Source organism: Myodes glareolus, chromosome 2 (assembly GCF_982192425.1).
Source record: "Myodes glareolus chromosome 2, mMyoGla1.1, whole genome shotgun sequence".
Taxonomy (NCBI): Eukaryota; Metazoa; Chordata; class Mammalia; order Rodentia; family Cricetidae; genus Myodes; species Myodes glareolus.
The window spans coordinates 3,883,069-3,910,946 of record NC_142027.1 but is presented as its reverse complement, the minus strand read 5'-3'; the positions used below and the strand labels follow the sequence as shown (position 1 = coordinate 3,910,946).

The window sequence follows — 27,878 nt, the reverse complement described above, 5'->3', positions numbered from 1 at the left end:
CTCCAAGAAGACCACACCTACTCCAACAAGGCCACACCTCCAACAATGCCATTCCATATGGGTCAAGCATTCAAACACATGTGTCTGTGGGGGTTGTACCTATTCAAACCACTACATAGGGCTTTTGAGTGGTAATTAATTAGTGCATAAGAGTTCCACTCTATGGATGGGCTCAATGATTTGAGAGATATCTAGTGTTCACTGCACTAATGTAAATATTATCTAAGTGAGCATGGCCTGGGACTTATCACAGAAAGAGATCAAGTTGCTGAGTTCAAGATCCATCTATACTGACAAAGCAAGCAGAGTCACAGTTCATCCAGACAGGGAGAGAGCACATAGCCTTGCAATGAGGGACTGGCTGTGACTGGCCTGCCCCACCCTCTCCAACTGCACATGCCAGGTGGAGAGGATATTTACTGGTTCACAAACCTGGTCATAAGGACCAGAAAATAATCAACAAACCTAAAACAGACTTCGTAGAACCACCTTTCTCTAGGACCTTAAACAGCTCTGCACCATGGAATAGCACAGATCAATAAGACTTTGTGATGATAACTGGTCCTTATCCATCCAGTCAGTGTCATCTGTGGCTACAAAAAGTTACCTGGGCTGGTGCAATGGCTTAGCCAGTAAAGGCACCTGTCATCCAGCCTGACAGCCTGAGTATGATTCCCAGAACCCACTTGGTGGAAAGGAAACAAGTTCCTCCGTGTTGACATCCAATGTAAAAGAAATCAATTATATCACAGTTGTGTGTGAATGTGCTTCTGTGTATTTCCATGTGTGAATTTCAGTACACATGTATTATAGCACATTTGTGGAGACCAAATGTATTACAGCACATTTGTGGCAGCCTTGGTATCAATTCTTGCCTTCCATCTTATTTGAGACATTTCCCACTTTGTGTACCAGGTTACTTGTTCTGCATGTTTCCAGGGAGTCTCCACTTCCCATCTCATAGTAGGGAGGCTGGGATAACATGCTTCTATTCTCAGTTTTACATAGGATCTTGGGATCTGTTCATGTAGCAAGCACTGTGTTCACCGAACCATGTTCCTTGTACCTCCTCTGACTTCTTAATAATCCAATGCAGACCACTGTGTCTGTCATAAAGCAGAGTAATGCAGAGATGATAAGCCTTGGGAAGTACAAAAGGAGCAGGTTGGATTCTGCCTTCCCATGTGGTAGAAGTACTTACCAGAGGGAGGGTGCTGTCCACACCAGGATGTTCAGGATATTCTGAAGTGAAGGGAACAAGCTGGAAACAGATAACAAGGGGAAGGCTGTTCTTTGGGAGGGTTTTTGCACTAAGAAAAAGAGAAATCAGGCAGAACTGGAGAGGGTGTGGTCTGGAAGACAGTCTGTGGAGAGAGGGCAAGCATGCTGTGTGCTGTGGGAATGTTCTAGAAGGGAGGGGGTACCAGAGTTACAGATGGGAGATAACAGTGTGAGCCTAGCAGGAGAGGCAACAAGGAGGGCATACAGATGGGACTGACCAGCCTTCAAGGGTACCACGAACATTTTCCACATTGTCATGGGGAGCCAAGGTTGTTGGTGGGTGACAAGAATGAGTAGAGCCATTGAAAGCTGCTCCAGGAAACCCTGCACTTGTATATACTGTTCTGTGGTCTTCCCTGCATCTTCCAACTTTAGTTTGGTTTCTGAGGCTGCAGAGGATTTGAGTAGTGAGAAGCATGGGTGCAGAGATTTTCAGGGCTTCAGCATGAGATTTGTGGCAATCATGCTAAGGTCAAAGGGACACTTCTAGTTCATCCACTTTATTTCCATTTAAGTGACACATGAGAGATTGAGGATCCAAGCTGCATCTCAAAAACAAATAATGATCAAAGATGCTGAAGGCACAGCCAGTCAACCCATAAGGTTAATTCCTTAGGCTTATACAGTAGGATAGTACTCCAGAGAGAAAACAATTCCAAAGGATGATCGCCTACTGTCAGGATTTATAATTACCAAAAATGCCACACTGCTCACCCAAGGTTCACTGCCCCTTGAAAGTCTTTCAAACTGTAGAGCTCTGTGGCTTTCAAAACATAATTGAAACAAGAAGTCCTCTTATATTTCAAACATAAGCAAAACTCTTCCTCAATACTTTTCTTAACATACAAAATCAAAGCAAAATTGAAAAAAAAAACTTCCAAACACAAAGATAAATGAAAAAAAGGTAGCAGAATTTAGACCATACATACAGATATTGATAATTTCAGATAAGCTATAGGATAGAACCGCACACATGCATCATGCTGCTTATAATTTAACTTTTATTAAAGATAAATGTCATTATTAACAAATCATAAATATATATACCTGCTCCAAAAACACAGTATCAGCCTGTAGAACCTCATCAATGTACAGGCAAATGACCATTTCAAACACAATTCATTTTCATAGTCATTTAATGTTTTTATCCTTTAGAAAATCTGATTTGACCACAAATCTTTGACCTCAGTTTCAGATGAGTGGCTTCTAGTCACAGAGGGTATTTTTTGGCTTATGTGCTGGGTGAATTGAGTCTGCTCTCCCTCTGATATTTCCTGAAGCAGAATGTTATAAGGGTATCACAGCTGTCTGGACTCACCTCTGTTTGGGACAGAGGGGTAGCACTGGCAATGACATCCAGGGGCATGGTGGTGTGAAAAGGGTCTGAGACCCTGTGTGGGTAACACCATGAGCATCTGTTTTAGCTTCATTTCTGTTACTCTGATAGATACCCTGACGAAAAACAGTTCCGGGAAGAAGGGTTTCATTGGCTCACACCTCCTGGTTGTGGTCTGATATTTCAGGGAAGTCAAGGTAGGAACTTAGAGCAGTGGGGCACATCCATGGTCCCAACAGAGAGAGAAAAAACACATGGATCTTTGCTTATGCTCAGCTGGCTTCCTCCTCTTATACTATTCAAGACACCCTGCCTAGAGAACAGTGTCACCCACAGTGGGCTGAGTCTTACTACACCAATGGATAATAAAGAGATATTTCTCATTAAAACTCTTCCAGTGTGATTGTAGGTTGTGTCAAGTTAACAGTTGTAACTGGTCAGTGCAGTATTTGTACTGCAGGCATCAGGAGCTGATTCCTATGATCCCTGCTTGTAGGCAAAAGAATGCATGATGCAAAAACAACAACAACAAAAAAGAACAGGGCCTTGGGAGAGCATGTGTTCAGCCATGGGCTTCATTCCTGGTGTGGGAGAATTGTCTGTATTCTGTCAATCACGTTTTAAGTAAACACTGATTGGCCAGACAGGAAGTATAGATGGGTCAACCAGACAGGAATTAGAGGTGGGGTGATGAGAACAGGAGTATTCTGGGAAGCAGGAAGCTCCCTCTGCAGTTCTGCACAGGTTACTGAAGAAACATGAGGTAACCTGCTCCTCTGAGAAAGGTACCGAGCCATATGGCTAACACAGATAAGAATAAAGGGTTAATATGTTGGGGGTTCTACCTGAATCTGCGCTTCCTCCTCCCGATATGGAATGTGTGCATTCCCGTATCTCGCCTCGAGCTTGGGGCAAGGTTCTAGGGGTTAAACAGACACACACACACACACACACACACACACACACACGCGCGCGTGCACACAGAGAGGTCTGGGTCATTTGCCCAAAGGTAAATGCCAACTTTATTCAGTTTCCGTCAGGTTAAATACTCCTTTCTCAGAAGAGCAAACCCCCTCCCATCCAGGTGTGAGAAAACAGCACTATCAGCCTGGTGCCCCTGAGAAATTCCTCCGCAGGCAGGGGGGTGCTAGCAAGAATGCCAAGACAGACAGTTAGGAGAAGTGAGAATCCTTCTCTGCAGGTAGAAAATTACCATATCAAAGATAAAATGGATCTCAAGCCTAACCCACCTAGCTGGGAGAGCATAGCACAGGAGCTAGCAGGAAGCTTGGCTGGCGGGCAAGAAAAGTCCTTGCATCTATAGTTTGTGCCTCTTGGAGCAGGAAAGATAGGGCCCTATATTAATATGAGCTACAAGAGCTAATAAGTAGCCTGAGCTAATGGGCCAATCAGTTTATAATCTTATGGAGATCTATGTGTGATTTTCTTTGGGGCTTGTCAGCTGTGGGGAACTGGGCAGGCCATAAACCCCAACGAGTTACACATCCCCAGCACCAGAACCCCAAAATGATACCACACAGAGACATACAAAAGACATTTGGACACAAAATTCATTTTTCTACTTGCTTTTAAAATGACTATGCCTGGGGACTGGTGAAATGGTTCAGAGGTTAAGAGCACTGGCTGTTCTTCCAGAGGTCCTGAGTTAATTCCCAGCAACCACATGGTGGTTCACAACCATCTATAGTGAGATCTGATGCCCTCTCCTGGCCTGCAGGCAAACATGCAGACAGAACAATGTGTACATAAATAGATATTTAAAAAATAAAATTAGTATACATGGAAATTAGAGAATGTTGCTTTTAATAGATTAAACCTATTGTTATTGCTATTGTTATTTGCTTCATTCCTACTCATTCATCACAGGTTCATAAAGCCTATCTCAACACTGAGCTTGGGCAGTTTCAATTTTCACCTCCAGTTATCTCTGAGGATGTGTCTTATCCTGAAAGTTACATTAAAAGGCAGAAGACAGATGAGGCAAGCCTGCAATGAATATTCCCAAAAAATCCTCAGCCAAATGAAGGAACTATGCAAACTCTAGAGGTGTGATTGGGAATTTACTTGTAGTACACCTTTGCCAGTGTTCATATACTGAGTTTAAGTCACGGAGAGCCAGAGAAATAAAAATATGCAAAGAGCCTCAGAGGTCACTGTTTGCAGGAGTCTTTGCAAAAATTATTTTTGTTCACGATAAAGTTAGCCCAAATGGAGGCATTCCACAGAGGCCCCAAGGGCCAAGTCACAGAAATCAAACTGAACCAAAAAGAAGTAGACTCTAGCCAACACCCAGGCCATGTGCAGGCAAAAGGAGATGTTGGTGGCTCCTTGGGTAGCACCAGCCCCAGGCTTCTGAGAGAAGTAAGCATGTAGGAAGGTATGTTAATGGTGTGCTAATGGAGAAGGCTGAGGCCTGGGCCTCCACTGCATCTCAGCCCCTGGGTGAGTTACCGAGTCACCTCAATTGCCTCTGCTGACAACCAGTTTGGCCTTAAGAATGAAGTGCAGCTACCTGCACAGAATGCCTGCATCTTCAATGCCAGAGCAAGTCTTGGCACAAGTGACCACACCTACTTATGTTCCCATACACTGTGCATAGACCAAGAAAACCTGTGTCTGACCAGTTTCTCAGCAGAGTGCTCACTCAGGTCTTCTCTCTGGAGACCGTCACCTTGACCTTGCTCGTGATGTGTGTGAATGCAGTGAGCAAACATGGCTAATGAAGGAATGAATAAAGGGAAAGTCAGACACAGAGCAGCTGGTGCCAGGTCCTAATTCAAGCTCTTTCACCCTCTAGACAGCAAAGCCACGACATTGTTACAAGCCTTGGCTTCCTTCTCTGTCAAGAGAAGATCTAATTTGGTTTTGACAGTGTATCTAGTCCCAGTACACATGCAGGAACAACCACTCATTCTTTTTACCTGGCTCAGATTTTCACATATTCTGAACTAATGGTATAGAACATGGTGATGTATGATTTTGAAGAATGTCACAGACAAGAATTTTCCCCAAGAGTTATGGAAGGGACTCAGAGGAAGACAGGAACAAGTATGGAAATGAGGCCCTGGAGGTAGCTTCCAGTCTCCTCCAATTGGAGGAGTAACAGTTCTACTTGAGTAAGTTGTCCTGAGTTCAGATGAGAGCATATTGCAATGTTTACAGTCACACAGTCACATGAAGTCTTGGATCCAAGCATATAGTAAAATCTAGTAAAGTAAAAAGCAGGGGGAAAGCAATAATTCCCATGATACAGTGCAAGATTACGTGTCTGGTGACATTGGCCAAATGGTCATGAAGCTCTGTTATTACCCAGCTCTGAAAACGTTCAGGGTTACATTCTGAACCAAAACACTCAGAAGATCTATGTTGATGTGATAAACCTATTGTGAAGGTCCTGGGTCAGGAAGGATCACAGATTCAGGGAGAGCCCTTCAACTGTGTCTTCCTCCAACCTCTGCATCCCAGGAGCTTGGACCATTTCAGGTACCAGCAAAGTTTCTGGACACCCATACAGATGATAACTGTGCCTGGCTCCCCTTGATTTTGAACTTAGAGGTCTGAAGTGCTCCAGAGCTGCAACTGATCACCATCAATCCATCAGACATCTGCAACAGAGATCAGGTCCCCAGAAGGTTCAGAGGAAACATAACCCTCACTAGAATTTCAACATATTTCAAACATATAGTATGTTTGGCCTATAAAATAAGATTCAGCTATGGTTTCTCAACCTGATTTATATGGTCATATAACCTAGTTTCCTTCTAACATGGAGGTGAGCTAGTATCTGCAGGCATGCGTGTCTCATATTGAAGATGCATTGGGTACCAAGAGGCCTGGGAAAGCTGTTTCATCCCAGACTTGGCATTTAAAAAGTAGAAGAATTGGGAAGAGAGGAGCAGGGGACTCAGGAAAGGGCCTGAAGGATGCTAGTTAACATTAAGACACCCACCCTAAGTTTCTCCCATTACCACCCACTCTCAAAGAATGGGGCACTCAGTTGGGGGCCATCAACTGAATTATGATAGCACTTGATCCTCATTCCTGCTCCTTCTGCAGGCTGGGAGTAATGCTGGAGCTCTGCCTGCTAATTTAGCCAATAACCTTTCAGATACTAGCCCACTTGGGCATGGTCTCTTTTGCTTTAAAAAGAGGCAGTAGCCTTGTGCGCTCTCTCTCTTGCTTCCAGCTTCTGGCTGTTAGACTTCATTCCTGATCACGCAGAGGGCTGTTGTCTGGGACGGTGATCTGTAAGTTTTTTCTCCTTAAATAAATAACCTTTTTATTAATCACAATTCCAAAGTGGTGTGGGACTGTTTTGTGACTTACACCTTCACCTGGAGCCCAACGTTTAGCTTTAGAACCTCTTCGGCTTGGCTGCCTGCCACCAGCTCGGCTTGGCATGAACCTTCCCTCTGCTGCAGTCCATGTGTGGAGCCAGCAGTTCAATATAGAATCTCGCACAGTAGCTTTTCTTGCCACAATTCTTGGTATTTTCTCTTTACACTCCTCAGACTGGGTTAAAGTCCCTATGCACCCTACAGTTTGCCTCCTACCAGGGTGCACTGAAGAAATCTGAGTGAGATGCGGGCTTCCCTGGTTTGAGCCAGCTATTCTGAAGCTTTCTAATTATTTGTTTGCGTTTGCCTATTCCACTGCTCTAGAGACATCTGCAGAGCACACAGTCTGTGATTTATCTTTCATCATTTCACTCTAAAATCAGATTTTAGATGGGCCACATGAGTTCACGTACACCATTACAACTCACTGGGTTAGTTTTGTATGTGGCCTGTGACACCTACTTACAGGTAACTGTTATTGCACTTAATCCAGCTAATTAAACAACAGATAAGATTTAATATCCTAAATATAGAGACTGTATTCTGTCTAGATAGGGAATCTTCAGTCATTTCAAGGATCTGTAGAATATGGCTTTTAAATAACTTAGGGTTTTGTTGACATGAGACATGATGCTTCTGACAACACCAATCTATTTCTGAGAGAATGTTGAACATCAAAGACACTCCACTTGGCGCTTGTTTTCTTCTTGGCAAAACTGGCCTTTGGGCGAGGAACTGGCAATGCCTCAACCACTGACAAGTTACATGATATCCAGAAATGGATATGCAGGACTGTCAAATCTTGCCAAGACAGATAAGATTGTTTTGAAAAAAATTCCTGCCTCTGAAAATGGCCTGTTAATTACACTAGGACATAGCCAAAGTTGGTTGCTTCAATGTTGCAAAATAAGATCTTGGGTGATTGCTCAGGTAGCCAATTGTCTCTGTCATTTATTGCTTGCTCTGGAAGTTACTTGATTTACATCCTGCCTGCTCAAGTAGTATTATCTCCCTTCTTAGGCCTTCGATAGGGTTGAAGATTAGATAGTTGTAGTTACCATCCTCTTATGATCTAGCCAAGCCTGTTCCAATACAAGACTTAGATTCCTTAGGATAGAATATTTATTAAAATATTTAGCATATGTCCCTTGCTTAATATTGTTTATGCTGATTATAATTCTAATCTTATACTTGATATCTGTTCCTAGTTGATACTGTTTTGTGTTGGGTTTGGAACTCTCTTACTTGAACAAAAGGAGGAGGTGCTGCAGGAGATCCTTCTGTTCCTTCAGCCAATAGCCTTTAAGATACCAGCCAACTTGGGCATGGTCTCTTTTGCTTTAAAAAGCAGCAGTAGCCATGCACTCTCTCTTGCTTCCAGCTATTAGACTTCATTCCTGATTGCACAGAGGGCTGTTGTCTGGGACAGTGATCTGTAAGTTTTTTCCCCTTAAATATATAATCCTTTTATTAATCATAATTCCAAACTGGTGTGGGATTTTATGTGACTTGCACCTTCAAGGGGTTCTTTGGATAAGTAAGTGGTCATGGCTGCTGGTTTCTAACCTGTAAAATGGGAATGATTACATCCATGGCTTTATATATGTACTGATCCCTGAAATAAGAAGATGAAGGCATGTCTCAAACATTGAGAACATAGGGCAAATGTCTGAAAGTCGAGATCTGCTATTGCTCTGGGTGCCAAGTGGAAAGAAGTCTTAACTCTATTTGCGTGTACATCCACTCTAGTATATGCAGGACATTGAGAACAACTGTGGGAAGTACCTCTTGATCAGCAAGCAGGGATGACCACAAAATCGAGAATCCTTCCCAAATCACTACTTTATTGGAGCCACTTGGTTGAAGGGGGAATGGGGGATGAAAGAGGGACGAGAGAGAGAAGGAGCAGGGGAAGGCGAGAGGGAAAAGGTGAGAGAGAAAGAGCAGAAAGCCAGAGAGAGCAGGAAGTCAGAGAGAGAGAGAGAGAGAGAGAGAGAGAGAGAGAGAGAGAGAGAGAGAGAGAGAGAGAGAAGCCCAAGCGGCAGCTGCTTTTCTAGGGTGGAGAAGCTGGGATACTGTCCTGATTGGTTAATACCATTCTGCTGGTGCCCAGGGCCTCGAGTTTGGCCAGGGACAAGGTTAAACAAAGGGTGCTCAACCCCACCCGGCAACATCAAAGGATTTGTTTACCTCCAAGCTGCAGGACCACCTGTGCCATCTTATAATGGCGATTTCTTCAGGTGTCTCCTTATAAACAACACTGTTTGCCTTCCTCCTCCTTCTCTCTCTATCCTTGACAGTTCCCAGCAAGGCCATCCCAGGCCTTCCCAAAGTATCACCAAACGTTATTGGAAGTTTGCACCTCAGGCTCCCTTCAGACAACAGAGCAATCCTGTTCCTGAGAGTTCTCCAGTGCCTCCCAGTAAGTGAGTAAGTCCTGGGGCGTCATGTAGTGGCAGGTCACAATTTTTCAAAAGCGGCACACAGAGAAGCTTAAGCCACCTGGAAAAAAGGTCTGTTTGGTGTGGAGTTCCTCAGGCCAGATCTTCAGCTTGGCCAGGCAGAGCCTGACAAACACATCCTCCAGCTTGAGGAATGGGACACTCTCTGAGACATTGTATACCTTGCTGGCCACATCGCTACCAGAGCAAAATGGTGGATACTTTTCCCAGGGATATTCAAATTTACTCACAAACCACTTGCTGGACTTTTGCCTGATTGGAAGTTCATTGGGCTTTATGTAGCCTGTGAAGAACCTGCAGGTTTTGTTTTTCTTTAGCAGCAGGTCAGTCAAATAGCCAACATTCACAAACACGTCTGAGTCTGTCTTCATCACAAAAGCTGCTTGAGGACAAAAGTGGTGGACCAAGCCGGGCGGTGGTGGTGCACGCCTTTAATCCCAGCACTCGGGAGGCAGAGGCAGGCGGATCTCTGTGAGTTCGAGGCCAGCCTGGTCTACAAAAAGCTAGTTCCAGGACAAGGCTCCAAAGCCACAGAGAAACCCTGTCTCAAAAAACCAAAAAAAAAAAAAAAAAAAGTGGTGGACCCATTCCATGCCCATCATGGTCTTCAGGGTCAAGTTGAAATAGTCGTCCTTGAAATCCCTTTGGATGATGTCACGGTGCTGCTTGCCCTCCTGGGCTGTCTCATTCATCTCGTCGGTGCTGTCTGAGGCCCCCAGGAGGAAGAGGGTCTTCACATGCCGTCCCCGCACCTCTGTTTCTCTACCCCACGTCTTGCGGATGGCCATGCGAGCCGCCAGCTGCTTGTGGGACAAAGTCACCAGCAGCACAAGGAAAGGGGGCTTCTGCTTGCATTCAATATCTGGAAGCTGGAGGAACTTCCCGTGACCTTTCTTGAGAACAAATGACAGTTCCATAAAAGGCTCCATGCTAAAGTACAAGCAAAGTACGCCCATCATCAGAATGGAAGCATAAACCAGTCTCATCTTCATGAAGGCCATCTGAAAGAACAAAGACAAACTGCCAGGTCTCCCAAGAGAGAGGATGAAGTAACGGATAACTGTGATAACCCGAAATGGTCCTTTAGCACCCTTGCCACCACAAGACTCGTTCTGCCATTCTCTGGAACCAGGCCTGGAGCTTTAAAAACATACACAGAGACAGAGACAGACAAAGACTCGAACACACACATGAGAGAGAGAGACCAAGGGAGAGGGAGAGAGAGAGACACACACACACCACACGCGGGTCATACTTGATACACAAATGCCACATGCCAAATGCCCAACTTTACTGTGTGCAGGGGCAGCTTACATAGGGATTACTGATAGCCACGCCCAGCTCACGGGATTTTTCAGCTTCACTCCTTGTAATCAGAGCGGCTACAGGCATGGGTGTTTTCACTCCAGCAGGCAAAGTATCTGAGGCAGGCAAAGAAAGCTAAGGGGCCTGGGATCTATAGCTCCCAACAGACACCCAAACACAAGGAGATCAAATGGTTTTGTTCTGGTGTTCCAAGCCTAGCACCAGGGCTAGAATTTATATTTTATAAGGAACTAACAGAGAAGCATTTGAAAGTTCCTAACATAGCGCTAGGGAGACTGGTCAGTGGTTAGGAGCACTTCCTGCCAGCAACCACCTGTATCTATTTCAGTGGATTTGTTGCCCTCTTCTGGTCTCTGTGGGTACTACACACAAGTGGTGCACAGATAAACATGCAGGCAAAATTCCCTGATATGTAAACTAAAAACTTTTAAAGTTTACCCAAAAAGTTCCAAACACAAATGAAAAGTAGATAATTAAGGAAATGAAATTTGAATTTTTATAAACAGTACACATTAAATATGCCTACTGCATTATATCAAACTCCACATATACAATATCTTAAATTCAAAAATGAACTTTCCAAAAATATGACTTCATGTGCCAGGTAGGTCAGATAGATGAAGAGATACACAGTTTAGAAAACTCTGGAGTGCCTGGAGAGATGATTCAGAGGTTGAGAGCATTGGCTGCTTTTCCAGAGGTCCTGATTTCAATTCCCTGAAGCCACATGGTGGCTCACAGCCATCTATAATGAGATCTGATGCTCTCCTCTGGTATGCAGGCATACATGCAGAGCATTCATGCATAAGATATAAAAAAGAAAAAGGAAGAAAACTATGTAATCTTTTCGCACACAGAAATGGAAGCCATTTCTCTATAGTGAAGCACACAAGACAGCTTGCCATGTCATCCCCCAGTGCCACACTGACAGCCTTGTGATTCTAGATGCTGGTCCCAGCTCTGGGAACTGTCAACCCTTCACTGAAGGGTTATTCAAACTCCCTGTCCTTCAGTAGATGGGATCAGATCTCCCAACATATCCTCAGCTCTGACCTCTGACTACATGACTAAGAATGTCACAATGCATCTAGACATTGAAGGACCCCAACTCGTTTTAGCCACAGTTATACCGTTTTGCAAAGGTTCACAGCAACAAGCTCAGGGCCTCCGGAATGCTGAAGAAATAACAAGCTCAGTTCAGGGCCTCCAGAATGCTGAGCAAAGATACCTGAGGTTAGAGCAAGGACAGCCTTATCTGGCTGCAGGACAGGGGATTTATGGACTAGCCTGAGTAGGAACAAAGACTTCAAGGGATGAAGAGAGGATTGCGAGGCCTGAGTCACGTATAAAGCGGGGCTCATCACGAGTCAGGGCCTGTGCAATCAGACATCTGGTCGCCAGCCAGGGAAGGGGGACAGGATAAGGGGAACAATAAATCGCTGAGTAGTCCCCTCATTGTTATTTAGGTTAAGAATTTACCACCCCGCATCTTGCTTCTGTAAACCTCACTTTTGCTATCCTATAAAAACTCCTCGCTCCAGCCGGACGGGGCGCAAGTCCTCCAAGAGACTTTGTCGCCCCAGGTACCTGCGTATCCAATAAACCTCTTGCTGATTGCATCCGGCTGCGTGGTTTCGACTGATCTTTGGGCACGGGGTCTCTCCCGAAGGAAGACGCCCATGGGAGTCTTTCAACATCCTGTAGGTCTGGAAGCAGAGCATTCTGGGTACAAGCAGAGGTCTGGAAGCAGAGCATTCTGGGTCCAAGCAGAGGTCTGGAAGCAGTACAATCTGGGTAAGCACATGACTGTCTATGAAGGCCTAGAAATATGAGCCTATTTCCACATTGACAAAAGTCAGAGAGTTGGAACTTACCTCTAGTTCCTTCAAGGTTATTCTGCCTCTACCTTAAAGGTCCCATCTAGCTGTAGACCAGGAATTTTGCTCTCTCAAGGTAATTGTGAACAGTTGTGGCTAACAGTCAGACTTTGTATTTCAGGAATAGAGAAATAGATGTTTCTACCTTAAACAAAAGTTTAAAGATCCAACCAAGGGTCCATTTCCTATATGTAGATAACTTTGGGTTCCATCTAGGGAGTGGTTTGCCTACAGAGTGTGTTTGTCTAGGGTATGAGAGTGACTTGTTTTGTTCTAGCAACAGAATGTTTAACTATGGATGTAGCCCACAATCTTCAATCAGTAGGTGCATTTCTTTGTATCATACTAATGTAGTTTTTTGTTAACTCCTACTTTTTTGGGTCAGGGGTATTTAAAACAACTGGCATGTAAATGTGGGCAAATTTCAGTATTCACTGGAATTCTTTTCTGATACTATAGTATTTGTTTCTCCAGTTTATTATTTCCATTTGCATCTTCATAGTCTTTACTATATTTTTAAATCCCCATGGCCTCTACCCTGGCAAAAGATATTTTTGTTGAGGCTGATCCCCGACAAATGGCAACAGACTGCTCTAATTGAGCATATTCAAAAAGCAACTCTTAAAACTTTGAGTTCCTGACAACTTGTGTGTCTGAACTCTTGGTCTGCAGCTATGGTGCTGTTGGAAAAGATTGTAGAATCCTTTTTGAGATGGGGCCGAGCTACAAGGAGTGACTCTTGGGGGATGAGTGTAGAGTTTATGGCACTGCCCACTTCATGTCCTCTCTCTGCCTTCTGATACACAAGATATGAGCAATAACCTCACACCCTGCTATCACAGCTACAAACTGCTCCCAGTGGTATGTGTGTATTCCTGCTGCAAAAGAGAATCACCTCAAATCAGGATCCAAAGTAAATCTCCCCCATCATAAGTCATTTCTCTTTAGGTATTTGGTCATAGCAATGAGAAAAGTAATGAACACAAAAGCACCTTTGGTTTTCTGATTTGCACAATTACCTTGAAATTCAAGGAACCTGGAATATGGGAAGTTTGAGATCACCTGTGTTAGTGTTGTAACACTGAGAAAGAAAGACACTCACTTTTGCTGAACAAGAACCTTGGTTCTATCCAGAATGCTAAACCACAGAGGAGAAGCTACGATAAAATGAATTCCTTGTGAAGGGCAGGCGATGACCAATGTTTCACCCTACTTTCCAAGACAATCTTCTGGACTTGTTTGTCTACCAAAAATGAAGTTTGTGTATCTCAGGAATAACTAGGAAAGAAAATGATAGAGTCAAGTTGTTTTTACTTTACTTCACTCTTTGCCCTCTCCCTGTGTGACCTTGAGTATGTGTGTGAGCTGCATTCCTGGACTCAGTTTTGAGGCTTCTAAAATGGGTACAACTGAGGCACAGAGTTATATAACCTGTTATATAACTCACCTGCCTACAACAACAAACAAACATCTAAGAATCCTCTGAGGTCTCACAGACGAAGATAATACCTGTGGTGGTTTGAGGGAGAATGGCCTCTGTGGGCCTATATGATTGATGACTAGGTCATCAGTGGGTGGAAGCCTTTGGGAAGGACTGGGATGTGGCCTTGGTGAAGAAGGTGTGTCACTGTATATGAATTTTGAGGTTTCATAAGCCCATGCCATTGTCACTGTGGTCTCTTTCTCCTTCATGGTTATGAATCAAGATGTGAACTCTAAGCAGTTCCTGCCATTCTTGTCTTTGCTGTCATCATGGACACTAACCCTCTAACACTATAAGACCTACTGTATGCTTTTATGAGATCCTTTGCTCATTGTGTTTCATCACAGCAAGGGAAAAGTAATTAACACAGAAGTTGGTACCTGGAAGCGGGATAGAGCTTGACTGGCCTGACCTTGCTGTGTTTTGTAGGAATGTAGAAGACAGTGGGACTTTGGATGACGAAAATGGTTGAACACTTATTTCTGAGCTTCATGGGCCATCCTAGTAGGAGTGTGGCAGTAGTACTGTGGACTGTGGGGGTCCACCTCAAGATGTCTCAGAGATGAGCAATATTAGTAATGGGGATAGAGACCATTCTTTTGATACTTTTACAAAGAATGGGACTGCTTTCTGCCCTTGTATTAATAACCTCTCTGAGGACTAGTGAGATGGCTCTGTGGTTAAGAGCACTGATTGTTCTTCCAGAAGACCTGGGTTCAGTTCCCAACACTCATATAGCAGTTCACAATTGTAAATCCAGTTCCAGAAGAAGTGACATTCTCACATAAATGCACATAAAACAAAGTTTTAAAATAGTTGGTGTGCATTTAAAAGAATTGAATATGGGAGGACAGGTGGACAAGGTGCCAGCCCAGCCACATTCCTGACCAGCAGGGGCCCTGACTTCTATCAGAAGGTCATCGGAGGGGTGAGTTTGCTTTGGACCCGTGGCAGGGTCCCGGTGAGGAGGAGCTTGGGCATTTCCCGACCCCATAGACACCCAGGTCACCCTGCAGTGCTGGCTCCCCCGTCCCGCCTGCCATCCCAGCTCCCATCCAGGTACGAATTCCTATATTTCTCCCTTCCCCCTGGGGCCATAAAATTTCCCCAGCTCAGCTGCCTTGTGAGCTGGGCCTGGGCTGTATGCGCATCCCGGCTTGAGGCAGTTCCTGGGTCTTAAAGGCCTCCCTGAGGACAGGTGGACCAGGTGCCAGCTCAGCCACATTCCTGACCAACAGGGGCCCTGACTTCTAGCAGAGGGCCATCGGAGGGGTGAGTTTGCTTCAGGCCGTTGCAGGGTCCCAGTGAGGAGGAGCTTGGGCATTCCCCGACCCCATAGATGCCCAGGTCACCCTGCAGTGCTTTCTCCCCCCTCCCGCCTGCAATCCCAGCTCCCATCCAGGTACGAATTCCTATATTTCTCCCTTCCCCCTGGGGCCATAAAATTTCCCCAGCTCACCTGCCTTTCAAGCTGGGCCTGCATTGTAAGTGCATCCCAGAAAGAGGGAGTGCCTGTGCTTTAATAGCCTGCCTGAGGAAAGGTGGGCATTCTGTCAGTGAAGTTCCTGCCCAAAAAGGGAACCTGACCCAGTACCAGAAGTTCCAATAGAGAGCATTTGAAGTAAGAGATGGGCAGACGCCAAGGCAAGACCTCATCCAACAATCTGAAAAACAACATGAAAACACCAGATCCCAAGGACCCTACAATAGAAGGACTGGAACACCTTAACCCAGAAGAAGTGGAAAAAAGTGCCATTGTGAAAGCAATAGAGTCCCTTAAACAGGATATGAATAACTCCCTTAAAAAATTGGATGAGAAATATAACAAAGAGTTTGAAGAAATAAGTAAATCCATGAATGAGACCCTGAGAAACCAAGAAAAAACAATCAAAGAGGTAAAGGAAACAGTTCAAGAACTGAAAACTGAAATGGAGGCAATGAAGTAAACACAAACCGAGAACCGGCTGGATATGGAAAACCTAGGTAAATGAACGGAGACTACTGAATCAAGCATAACCAATAGAATACAAGAGATAGAAGAACGAATCTCAGATTCTGAAGATACCATAGACAAAATAAATGCTCTGGTCAAAGAAAACAGCAAATCCAACAAATTCTCTTCACAAAACATTCAGGAAATCTGGGACACAATAAAAAACCAAATCTAAGAATAGTAGGGATTGAAGAAGGAGAAGAACTGCAGATCAAAGGCCCAGAAAATATATTCAACAAAATTATAGAAGAAAACTTTCCCAACCTAAAGAACAATATTCCTATGAAGGTTCAAGAAGCATACAGAACACCGAATAGACTGGATCAGAAAAAAAATCCCCTCGCCATATAATAATCAAAACACAAAACATACAGATTAAAGAAAGAATTTTAAGAGCTGCAAAGGAAAAAGGTCAAGTAACTTATAAAGGTAAACGTATCAGGCTTACACCGGACTTCTCTATGGAAACCATGAAAGCCAGAAGATCCTGGATAGAGGTACTGCAGAAACTAAGAGACCATGGATGCAAACCCAGACTACTATACCCAGACAAGCTATCGTTCACTATCAATGGAGAAAACAAAATATTCCAGGATGAAAACAAATTTAAACAATACGTAGCTACTAATCCAGCCTTACAGAGAATATTAGAAGGAAAATCACAAGCGAAGGAATCCAACATTCCCAAAACTGCCTACAATAACTCAAACATCTAGCGACCATTCACAAGCACAAATCAAAGAAGGAAAACACATACACTCTACTACCTAAAAAAAAAAAATAACCGGAGTCAAAAACCACTGGTCATTAATATCACTTAATATCAATGGACTCAATTCACCTATAAAGAGGCACAGACTTAGAGATTGGATACGAAAACAGGATCCAACATTCTGCTGTTTACAAGAAACACACCTCAAGCACAAAGACAGACACCTACTCAGAGTAAAGGGTTGGAAAAAGGTTTTCCAAGCAAATGGACCTAAGAAACAAGCGGGTGTGGCCATTCTAATATCTAACAAAATCGACTTCAAACTAAAATCAATCAGAAGAAATGGAGATGGACATTTCATACTCATAACTGGAACAATTCATCAGGAGGAAGTCTCAATCCTGAATATCTATGCTCCTAATATAAAGGCAACCACATATGTAAAAGAAACTCTTCTAGAACTCAAGGCAGTCATCAAACCACACACACTAATAGTAGGAGACTTCAACACTCCTCTCTCACCAATGGACAGGTCAATCAGACAGAAACCAAACAGAGAATTAAGAGATTTATTGGAGGTATTGAATCAAATGGACTTAACAGACATCTATAGAACACTCCACCCAAATAGGAAAGAATATACCTTTTTCTCTGCAGCTCATGGAACCTTCTCGAAAATTGACCACATACTCGGTAACAAAGCAAACTTCCACAGATACAAAAAAATATTAGTAACCACTTGTGTCTTGTCAGATCACCATGGATTAAAATTAGAATTCAACAACAATGCTTCCCCCAGGAAGCCAACAAACTCATGGAAGTTGAACAGTCAACTACTAAATCACCCCTGGGTCAAGGAAGAAATAAAGAAAGAAATTAATCTCTTCCTTGAATTTAATGAAAGCAAAGACACAACATACTCAAACCTATGGGACACTATGAAAGCAGTGCTAAGAGGAAAGTTCATAGCACTAAGTGCCCAATTAAAGAAAACGGAGAAAGCACACATTGGAGACTTAACAGCACACTTGAAAGCTCTAGAAAAAAAAGAAGCTGATTCACCCAGGAGGTCTAGAAGACTGGAAATAATCAAACTGAGGACTGAAATCAACAAAATAGAAACACAGAAAACAATCCAAAGAATCAATGAATCAAAAAGCTGGTTCTTGGAGAAAATCAACAAGATTGACAAACCCCTATCCAAATTAATCAAACGGCAGAGAGAGAACATGCAAATTAATAAGATCAGAAATGAAAAGGGGGACATAACCACAGACAGAGAGGAAATTCAGAGAATCATCAGATCTTACTATGAAAGTTTATATGCCACAAAGTTGGAAAATGTAAAAGATATGGACATTTTTTTAGATAAGTACCATATACCAAAGTTTAACCAAGAACAGGTGAACAATCTAAATAGACCTGTTATTCGCGAAGAATTAGAAGCTGTTATCAAAAATCTCCCTACCAAAAAAAGCCCAGGACCAGATGGTTTTAATGCAGAATTCTACCAGAACTTCCAGGAAGAGCTAATACCTATACTCCTTAACGTATTCCACAATATAGAAACAGAAGAGTCATTGCCAAACTCCTTTTATGAAGCTACAGTTACCCTAATACCAAAACCACACAAAGACACAACCAAGAAAGAGAATTACAGGCCAATCTCATTCATGAACATCGACGCGAAAATTCTCAATAAAATACTGGCAAACCAAATCCAAGAACACATTAGAAAAATTATCCATTATGATCAAGTAGGCTTCATTCCAGAGATGCAGGGCTGGTTCAACATATGCAAATCTATCAATGTAATCCATCATATAAATAAACTGAAAGAAAAAAACCATATGATCATCTCACTAGATGCTGAAAAAGCATTTGACAAAATTCAACACCCATTTATGATAAAGGTGTTGGAGAGACTGGGGATACAAGGATCATACCTAAATATAATAAAAGCAATATACAGCAAGCCGACAGCTAACATCAAACTGAATGGGGAAAAACTCAAAGCCTTTCCACTAAAATCAGGAACGTGACAAGGCTGTCCACTCTCTCCATACGTCTTCAATATAGTGCTTGAAGTTCTAGCAATAGCAATAAGACAACATAAGGAGATCAAGGAAATTCGTATTGGAAAGGATGAAGTTAAACTTTCGTTATTTGCTGACGATATGATATTATACATAAGTGACCCCAAAAACTCTACCAAAGAACTCCTACCGCTGATAAACACCTTTAGTAACGTGGCAGGATACAAGATCAACTCCAAAAAATCAGTGGCCCTCCTATACACAAAGGATAAAGAAGCAGAGAGGGAAATCAGAGAAACAACACTTTTCATGATAGCCACAAATAGCATAAAATATCTTGGGGTTACTCTAACCAAGGAAGTGAAAGACCTATTTGACAAGAACTTTAAGTCTTTGCAGAAAGAAATTGAGGAGGATACCAGAAAATGGAAAGACCTCCCCTGTTCTTGGATTGGGAGAATCAACATAGTAAAAATGGCAATTCTACCAAAAGCAATCTATAGATTAAATGCAATTCCCATCAAACTTCTTCACAGACCTTGAGAGAACAATAATCAACTTTATATGGCAAAACAAAAAACCCAGGATAGCCAAAACAATCTTATACAATAAAAGAACTTCTGGAGGTATTACCATCCCTGACTTCAAACTCTATTACAGAGCTATAGTATTGAAAACAGCTTGGTATTGGCATAAGAACAGAGAAGTTGACCTATGGAATCGAATAGGAGACCCAGATATTAACCCACAAACCTATGAACACCTAATTTTCGACAAGGGAGCTAAAGGTATACAATGGAAGAAGGAAAGCATCTTTAACAAATGGTGCTGGCATAACTGGATGTCAACCTGTAAAAGAATGAAAGTAGATCCATATTTATCACCATGCACAAAACTCAAGTCCAAATGGATTAAAGACATCAACATTAATCCGTCCACTTTGAACCTGATAGAAGAGAAAGTGGGAAGTAGTCTACAAGATATAGGCACAGGAGGCCTCTTCCTAAGTAGGACCCCAGTAGCACAGACAATAAGAGAAACAATGAAAAAATGGGATCTACTGAAACTGAGAAACTTCTGTAAAGCAAAGGACACTGTCAGTAAGACAAAAAGGCTGCCTTCTGACTGGGAGAAGATCTTCACCAACCCCTCATCAGACAAAGGTCTGATCTCCAAAATATACAAAGAACTCAAGAAACTAGACACTAAAACTCTAAATAAACCAATTAAAAAATGGGGTACTGAACTGAACAGAGAATTCACAACAGATGAACTTCGAATGGCCAGAAGACACTTAAGGTCATGCTCAACCTCCTTAGCGATCAGGGAAATGCAAATCAAAACAACTTTGAGATACCATCTTACACCTGTCAGAATAGCTAAAGTCAAAAACACCAACGATAGCCTATGCTGGAGAGGATGTGGGGTGAGGGGAACACTCATCCATTGTTGATGGGAATGAAAACTTGTGCAGCCAGTGTGGAAATCAGTGTGGCGGTTTCTCAGGAAACTGGGAGTCAACCTCCCTCAGGACCCAGCAATTTCTCTCTTGGGAATATACCCTAGAGATTCCCTAACATACTACAAAAGCATTTGTTCTACTATGTTCATAGCAGCACTATTTGTAATAGCCAGAACCTGGAAACAGCCTAGGTGCCCCTCAATAGAAGAATGGTTAAAAAAGGTGTGGAACATATACACATTAGAGTTTTACTCAGCGATAAAAAACAATGACATCTTGAATTTTGCATGCAAATGGATGGAAATAGAAAATGCTTTACTGAGTGAGGTAAGCCAGACCCAAAAAGAGGAATATGATATGTCTTCACTCATAAGTGGATTCTAACCATAATTTAAGGTCTTTGAGCCTATTATTCGTGATCCTAGAGAAGCTAAATAAGAAGATGAACCTGATGAAGATTATTTAGCTATCCGCCAGAAGGTAGGAAATAGAAAAGAGTCCCAGGTAACCTCGGGTGCATGGGGGTGGGTGGGAGGGTTGTTGGAAGGGGAGAGGGTTAGAGAGAAGGGAGTAGGGGAGGAATGGGGAAAGCTCGGTGGCCTGGGATGGGGGGGGGGAGGGAGGAAGGATGAATATGGGATCAGGGAAGAATATATTTCAACTAAGGGAGTCATTTTAGCGTTTACAGGAGACTTGATTATATATGGGATCCCAGGTCCAAGGAGAGATCCCCAGATTGTTCTCTGGACAGAGGAGAGGATGCCTGAACCGGCCTTGGCCCATAACCATACTGATGAATATTTTGCTTATCACCATAGATCCTTCATCTGGCGAAGGATGGCGATACAGACAGAGACCCACATTGGAGCCCTGGACTGAGCCCCCCAAGGTCCAAATGAGGAGTAGAAGGACGAAGAAAATGAAAAAGGAAATAAGGACAGCGAGGGATGCTATCACCCACTGATACAAGGGGACGGATCTAATGAGAGTTTACCAAGGCCAGTTGGACTGGGACTGAACGAGGACGTGATCTAACCAGATTCTCGGAATTTGGCCGGATTCTCTGAATGTGGCTGGCCCGAAGTCTTTCTGAAAAGCCATTGACTATGACACTGGGACTTGTTTCATCTGCATATACTGGATTTTGGGGATCCAGTCTGTTTGGATACTCACCTTCCTGGACCTGGAGGGAGCGGGGAGGAACTTGAACTTCCCACAGGGTAGGAAACCCTGACTGCCCTAAGGGATGGAGAGGGAGGAGGAGAGGGAGTGGGGGGAGTGGGAGGGTGTTGGGAAGAGGGGCGGAAATGGAAACTTTTATAATTTAATAAAATTACTTTTAAAAAAAGAGTTTGGCAATGTTCCTTCTGTTTTATTGCATGGAATAATTTGAGGAGTATTATTATTAGCTCTTCTTTGAAAGTGTTGTAGAATTCTGAGCTGAATTCATTTGTTCCTGGGGTTTTTTATGTTGGGAGACTTTTGATGATTGTTTCTATTTCTTCAGCAGTTATAGGTCTGTTTAATTTCCTTATCTGGTCTTGATTTAATTTTGGTAAGTGATATTTAACCAAAAAATTGCCCACTTCCTTTAAGTTTTCCAATTTTGTGGGGTACAGTTTTTTAAAAATATAACCTAATGATCCTCTGTATTTCATCCTTTTCTGTTGTTATGTCCCCCTTTTCATTCCTGATTTTGTTAATTTGGATATTTTCTCTCTGTTTTTGCAGGCTTCTATAAATGATCAAAGACCAAAGCTAAGAGTGCATATAAATGGCACAGTACTTGTGGGTTTGATAGACATGCGCATGGATGTGAGTTTCATTCCTCCAGAATCTTGGCATCTAAAATGGCCTCTTCAAATGACAGATGTTCAGTTACTAGGACTTGGAACCATATCTCAAGTGAAACAAAGCACAAGATGGTTTTAATGCATAGGGCCAGAAGGAAAGAAAGGAAGTCTTAAGCCATATGTGGCTAATATTACAGTGAATTTATGAGGTCGTGGCAATGAAATACCCAGATTAATATTCCTGTAGTACCAGAAACTCATAATTCTGGAAAGGATAGTATAAGGTACTATATACAAAGGTCACCAAATATTCAGGCTGTACAAGAACACAAAGCAAATAGCAAACCTTTATAGGTACTGATGGCTCTACCTTTAAAATGGTTAACTGATAAACCTAAGTGGGATTAACAGTAGCCTTTTAGAGAAGACAAATTAAAGGCTTTAAAATAGCTGGTACAGGAGCAACTAGATGCTCACCATACTGAAGAATCAACCAGCTCTTGGAGTTCTCTGGTATTTGTTGTAAAAAGAAATCTGGTGAATGGAGAATGGTGACAGATGTAAGAACTGTCAACAAGGAAATTCAACCCGTGGATCCTCTACACTCTGGAATTCCTCTGCCTTTTCTACTACCAAAAAAACAGTCTCTTATAATTATTGATTTTAAAGATTGTTTCTTCACTATTTTTTTTACAGGAAAAGGATAGAGAAAAGTTTGCCTTCACAGTGCCTACTCAGAATAATTCTCAGCAACAAGTTATAGAGAGTTTAATGAGATGACCTACTTGCTCTTTCTATAACCAAGCATTGCTACCTGCAGGGAGTAATTCAAAGGACACTCAAAGGAATAAGATCTGGCAGATGTATGTGTTTCACTTTGCAGCTTTTAGAAAATTAGAATATGTATATCACACCATAGACTTGTATTCAGGTTTTCAATGGGGAACTTCTTTAAGCTCAGAAAATCCTTGTTCATTAATCACACATTTATTAGAAGTTATGACCATCATGGTTATACCTGCACAAATAAAGACAGATAATGGTCTGTCTAAGAAAATGAAAACATTTCTCTAAGAAAATGAAACAGATTTTTTTCTTATTATAATAAAAGGCATATTACAGGTATACCAAACAATCCTACTGATCAGGTAATTGTAGAAAGATCAAATCAAACTCTAAAGGATACATTAAACAAACAAAAATGAATGAAAAATACCCCCAGAAATAGATTACATAGTGCTTTTTCTTAATGCTAATTAGAAAAGGACAACAGCAGATGAGATACACTGGAAAATACAAAAATCTTCTGAATTAAATCAGCCAGTGTATTTCAAGGATGTGTTGATCTCACAATGGAAACCAGGAGATGTACTAGGTTGGGGAAGGGGTTTTGCTCTTCTTTCAACAGGAAAAGAAATGTTATGGATATCATCAAAATTAATAAATATTCAGTTGAAAAAGAAAAATCTCTTGAGAAAGATAAATGACTCATTCAAAGAGGTGACAACCACACAGGTTAAACTTCACAGGAAACCTCATAAGTGTTAGACAGGGTTTTGTTCCTGTCTTTGCAGGAAAATATTCATCTTCAGAAAGTCAAAAGACCATGGACAACTAGAAGCCTAAAGAGAAAAAGATAATAATCCAGATAGGATCACCAAACAAAGAGAATTATCACTTATGAGGACAGGTCATCTGAAAATAAGAATCTCTCAAAATTAACTAGAATAATAGTCATGCCTCACTTAAAAATCAATGCTGGTTTGGACAACGGCTCTGTCCTTCTTTAAATCTATGCATGTAGCTAAATAATTCAGAGTTACTTTCTCATGTCAAGAGCCATCTGGTGTGGGAGAAAAAGGAAAAAGAATTTAGAAAAAAAATTTACTTTTATTCATAGCTATTTTTATCTCTATTGTGCCTTTCATTGAACATATATCTGTAAAAATAATGCTTAAGTTTGTTACAATGAACAATAAAGTTTACAGGAAGAAGAAAGGCCTCACAGCAACAAATTCAGCTGGTTGATATGACATCCTGATGCTGATAACATTACTCTAAAACCTGTTTTGGGTACCAGCACCCCAAGATGATTCCAAATTGGTTAGCTGAAATGGTACACTTTTCTATAACGTTCTGGCCAGAACTTAAAATAGGAACCTCAGAAAAATCCTACCAAATACTCAGAGACTATTTGCAATTATTTCAGACTGTAATCTTGGAACTTAACCATTATTTTACGTTCACAGGATCCAATAGAAAGAACATTGCCCCAATGACAGCTGAAAGTAATTCTAGAAGATTATGTTCCCTCTCCCAACAAAATTTGTCCTCAGAGTTAGGGACATTATTTATGGTTTCATTATAATAGGTATAGGGTTTAGGATTTGGTGGGATATTTTGTAGCCTCAGGGATCTCTTTGAAAAAAAGGGGGGATAATAGATAGATTAGTGTGAGCTTACTCACACTAATAATAATAGTGAGTAAGAGAGTAACTACTTGTGAGCTGTTATTTATAAAAATTTACATTGGTATAGATTCTTGTATATTTTTATTTATAGTTAAACTAATCAGGTTCTTTTGGAATCCACATGGGCCCCAGGTGAAGATGGACGCTAAAAAAGAAAGTCATCCCAAACTAGCTCAGAATGGAGTATAATAATGGGTTATTTACTTAGGGATAGACTCACAGATTATAGTCCTCTCCACAAATGGGTCATAGGAACTGAATCAGGCAACCAGAAGAGAGAAGAAATGCCCACATGCTTTACACTGGCATTTATAGTATAAGAAGCCATGCCCAAGTGGATGGGTAACTTAAAGGCGACTGGCTGTAGGATTTCCTACAGCATGGACTAATTCATTACCCCTCAAAAAATCTATGTAGTGGTTTGAATAGGTACAGCCCTCACCGACTTGTGTGTTTAAATGCTTGATCTACATGGAATGGCACTGTTAGGAGGTATGGGCTTGTTAGAATAGGTGTGGCCTTCTAGGAGGAAGTGTGTCATTGTGAGGGTGAGCTTTGAGGTCTCAGATACTCAAACTACACCCATTGTGACACACAGTCTCCTTCTACTGGCTACAATCAAGATGTAGAACTCTGAGCTACCTTTCCAACATTGTGTCTGCTGACATGCCATCTACCATGACAATAATGGGCTAACATTCTGAACTGTAAGCAAACCCAATCATGTTTTCCTTTGTAAGAGTTGCCTTGGTCATGGTGTCTCTTCACAGCAATAGAAATCCTAAGATAATCTCCAAACATGACACATGGAGAAATAGGCTCGAACATGGTAATTTAGGGGTATAACAGTATACATTAGGTCAAGCCTTGCCTGGTCTCTTCTGACTCTGATAGCACTACGTTTAACATCCTCTTCCCTGCTTCCACATGTTCCTGCATCCACCCAGCCTGTTCACTCTAGCCTCTCCCCAGAAGCCCATGCTGCTCACATGTGATTAGTGGTCACTGGGTCTCCATTTGCTTGTTCTTTCTCTGGAGAGAAAGTACTCTCAGAAGTCCATGAGAGTTCCACCCTATGGATAGGCTTGATGATTTGAGAAGTAACACATTAGTCCACAAGAGTTCTGCTCTATGGATGGGATTGATGATTTGAGAGGTAATACATTAGTCCTCAAGAGTTCCATCCTTATGGATGGTTCAATACGTTTATGACAGGAGATTAGAGTGATGGTCTCTCTGCCCCAGAAGATACTGCATAGGAGATAAGAAAATATGTTTGTATAACAAGAAGACTGTTTTGAGAAGGACCTGACTCAACCAAACCCAGGCTTTCAGAACTGCCTGATATTTAAGCTGCCATAGAAGACATTTGTTCAGGAAGCCCAAGTTAATTAAACAAAACTAGATAATTTGGGGCTGGATAATGGTTGATTTTATAATGTGATATACGAAATTTTGCCATGGTTCTCTGGGATTTTCTGCCCTGTTCTCCATGACAGAGATGGGTAAGATAGCACAACTGTGGCTATGCCATATTGCATGGCAAATCAGATTTGGGGGATGTAATTAAAGTTCAGGATCAGTTGACTTTGAGTCCATTAAAGGAACATGACTTGGATGGGTCTAGTTTGGGAGCCCTTTGAAGAGGATATTGCTCTGGATTGCACCTAGGCATCTGAAAGGCAAAATAAAAATGAAAGTCTATATATGTCAGTTAAGCTCATTTGAGTCATAACATCTGTTAGCTCCCTTATTTCTCTGTTAATTTTCTGTCTGACAGACCTGTCCAGTGGGATGGGAAATGATCTCCATCAACCCCACATCAGGCAGACAGCTGATCTCCAAAATATACAAAGAACTCAAGAAATTAGTCATCAAAAAAACCAAATAATCCAATAAAAAAATGTCATTCAGACCTCAACAGAGAACTTTCAATGGAGGAATCTAAAATGGCTGAAAGACAGTTAAGAAATGCAAACATCCTTAGCCATTAGAGAAATGCAAATCAAAACAACTTTGAGATTCCATCTTATGCTTGTAAGAATGGCCAAGACCAGAAACACTGATGACAACTTATGCTGGAGAGGATGTGGTTAAAGGGAACACTTCTCCAACGCTGGTGGGAATGCAAACTGGGACATCCCCTTTGGATATCTGTATGGCAATTTCTCAGAAAACTAGTAAACAACATTCCTCAAGACCAAGCAATACCAAGCACTTTTGGGTATATACCCAAAGGATGCTCAATTGTACCACAAGGACATGTACTCAACTATGTTTTTAGCAGCATTGTTTGTCATATCCATAACGTGGAAACAACCTAAATGTCCCTTGACTGAATAATGGATAAATAAAATGTGGTACATTTACACAATGGAATACTACAGAGTAGAAAAAGACAATGACATCTTGTAATTTATGGGCAAATAGATGGATCTAGAAAACATCATATTGAGTGAGATAACCCTGACCCAGAAAGACAATTATCATATGTCCTCACTCATAAGTGGCTTGTAGACATAAAGCAAAGTAAAACCAGTCTACAATTCACAGTCTAACAGAGAACTTAGATGACGAGGACCCTAAGAGAGACATAAATTTATCCAAACTACATGGGACATAGAAAAAGACAAAATTTTCTGAGTAAATTGGTAGCATGGAGACCATAGGAGAAGGTATAAGGGGAGGGGAGAGGAAAGTAGGGGAGCAGAGAAAAATATATAGCTCGATAAAAACAACAAAACATTGAAAACGCGAAGATTAAAAACCAAAACAAAACAAAAAGAATTCCTCAATAGTTATACTTAATAGCTAAAGTTGAAAACTGCTCTTTATTATCTCGCTCTCTCTCAGGAAACATAATGTATATTATTAATTAAATATTGAGACAGCCTCAAAAAATAAAAAAAACAATTAAAAAACTTTTATTAAAAAGAAAATCTCATTCTGAGGGAAAAACTCAGAGCAAGGCTGTTGGCATCAAGTCACAGAAGAGATATTGGGGGAGCAAATCTTTCTCCCTCCTTCCCAAATACCTTTATGGACGTTCCTCTCAACAGATGTCCCTTGTTTTGTGGGTTGTGGGCAAGTGCTCTGAATAAACAACGGGCTTCTCTGAGACTGGACTTTATGACATGAGGGCAGGTGTTCTGACATGGTAGGCAGTCTCCTTTCAGCTGGGCTCTCCTTCTTCTGTTCCCACTTGCTGGTTACAGGCAGTGGACAGGAAAGGTTAGGTCAGTGCAGAGAAGGACTTCCAGAGGCGGTCTCTGCTCTCCTGAGCCTGAC

The 27,878-nt window shown here is 41.9% G+C and overlaps 1 protein-coding gene and 1 pseudogene across 2 annotated transcripts in view; one reads left to right on the top strand and one right to left on the bottom strand.

Annotated features, from left to right (window-relative positions):
- The window catches only part of LOC125392825 (beta-1,3-galactosyltransferase 5), a 580,132-nt gene that overhangs the window by 291,190 nt on the left and 261,064 nt on the right, over positions 1 to 27,878 (top strand). The window lies entirely within an intron of this gene.
- Positions 3,607 to 10,563, bottom strand: LOC148122890 (beta-1,3-galactosyltransferase 5-like; annotated as a pseudogene). The gene is made up of 3 exons (XR_015735573.1): positions 10,023 to 10,563; positions 9,166 to 9,842; positions 3,607 to 6,243 (listed from the first exon to the last, which is right to left on the bottom strand). The product of XR_015735573.1 is annotated as a beta-1,3-galactosyltransferase 5-like (transcript).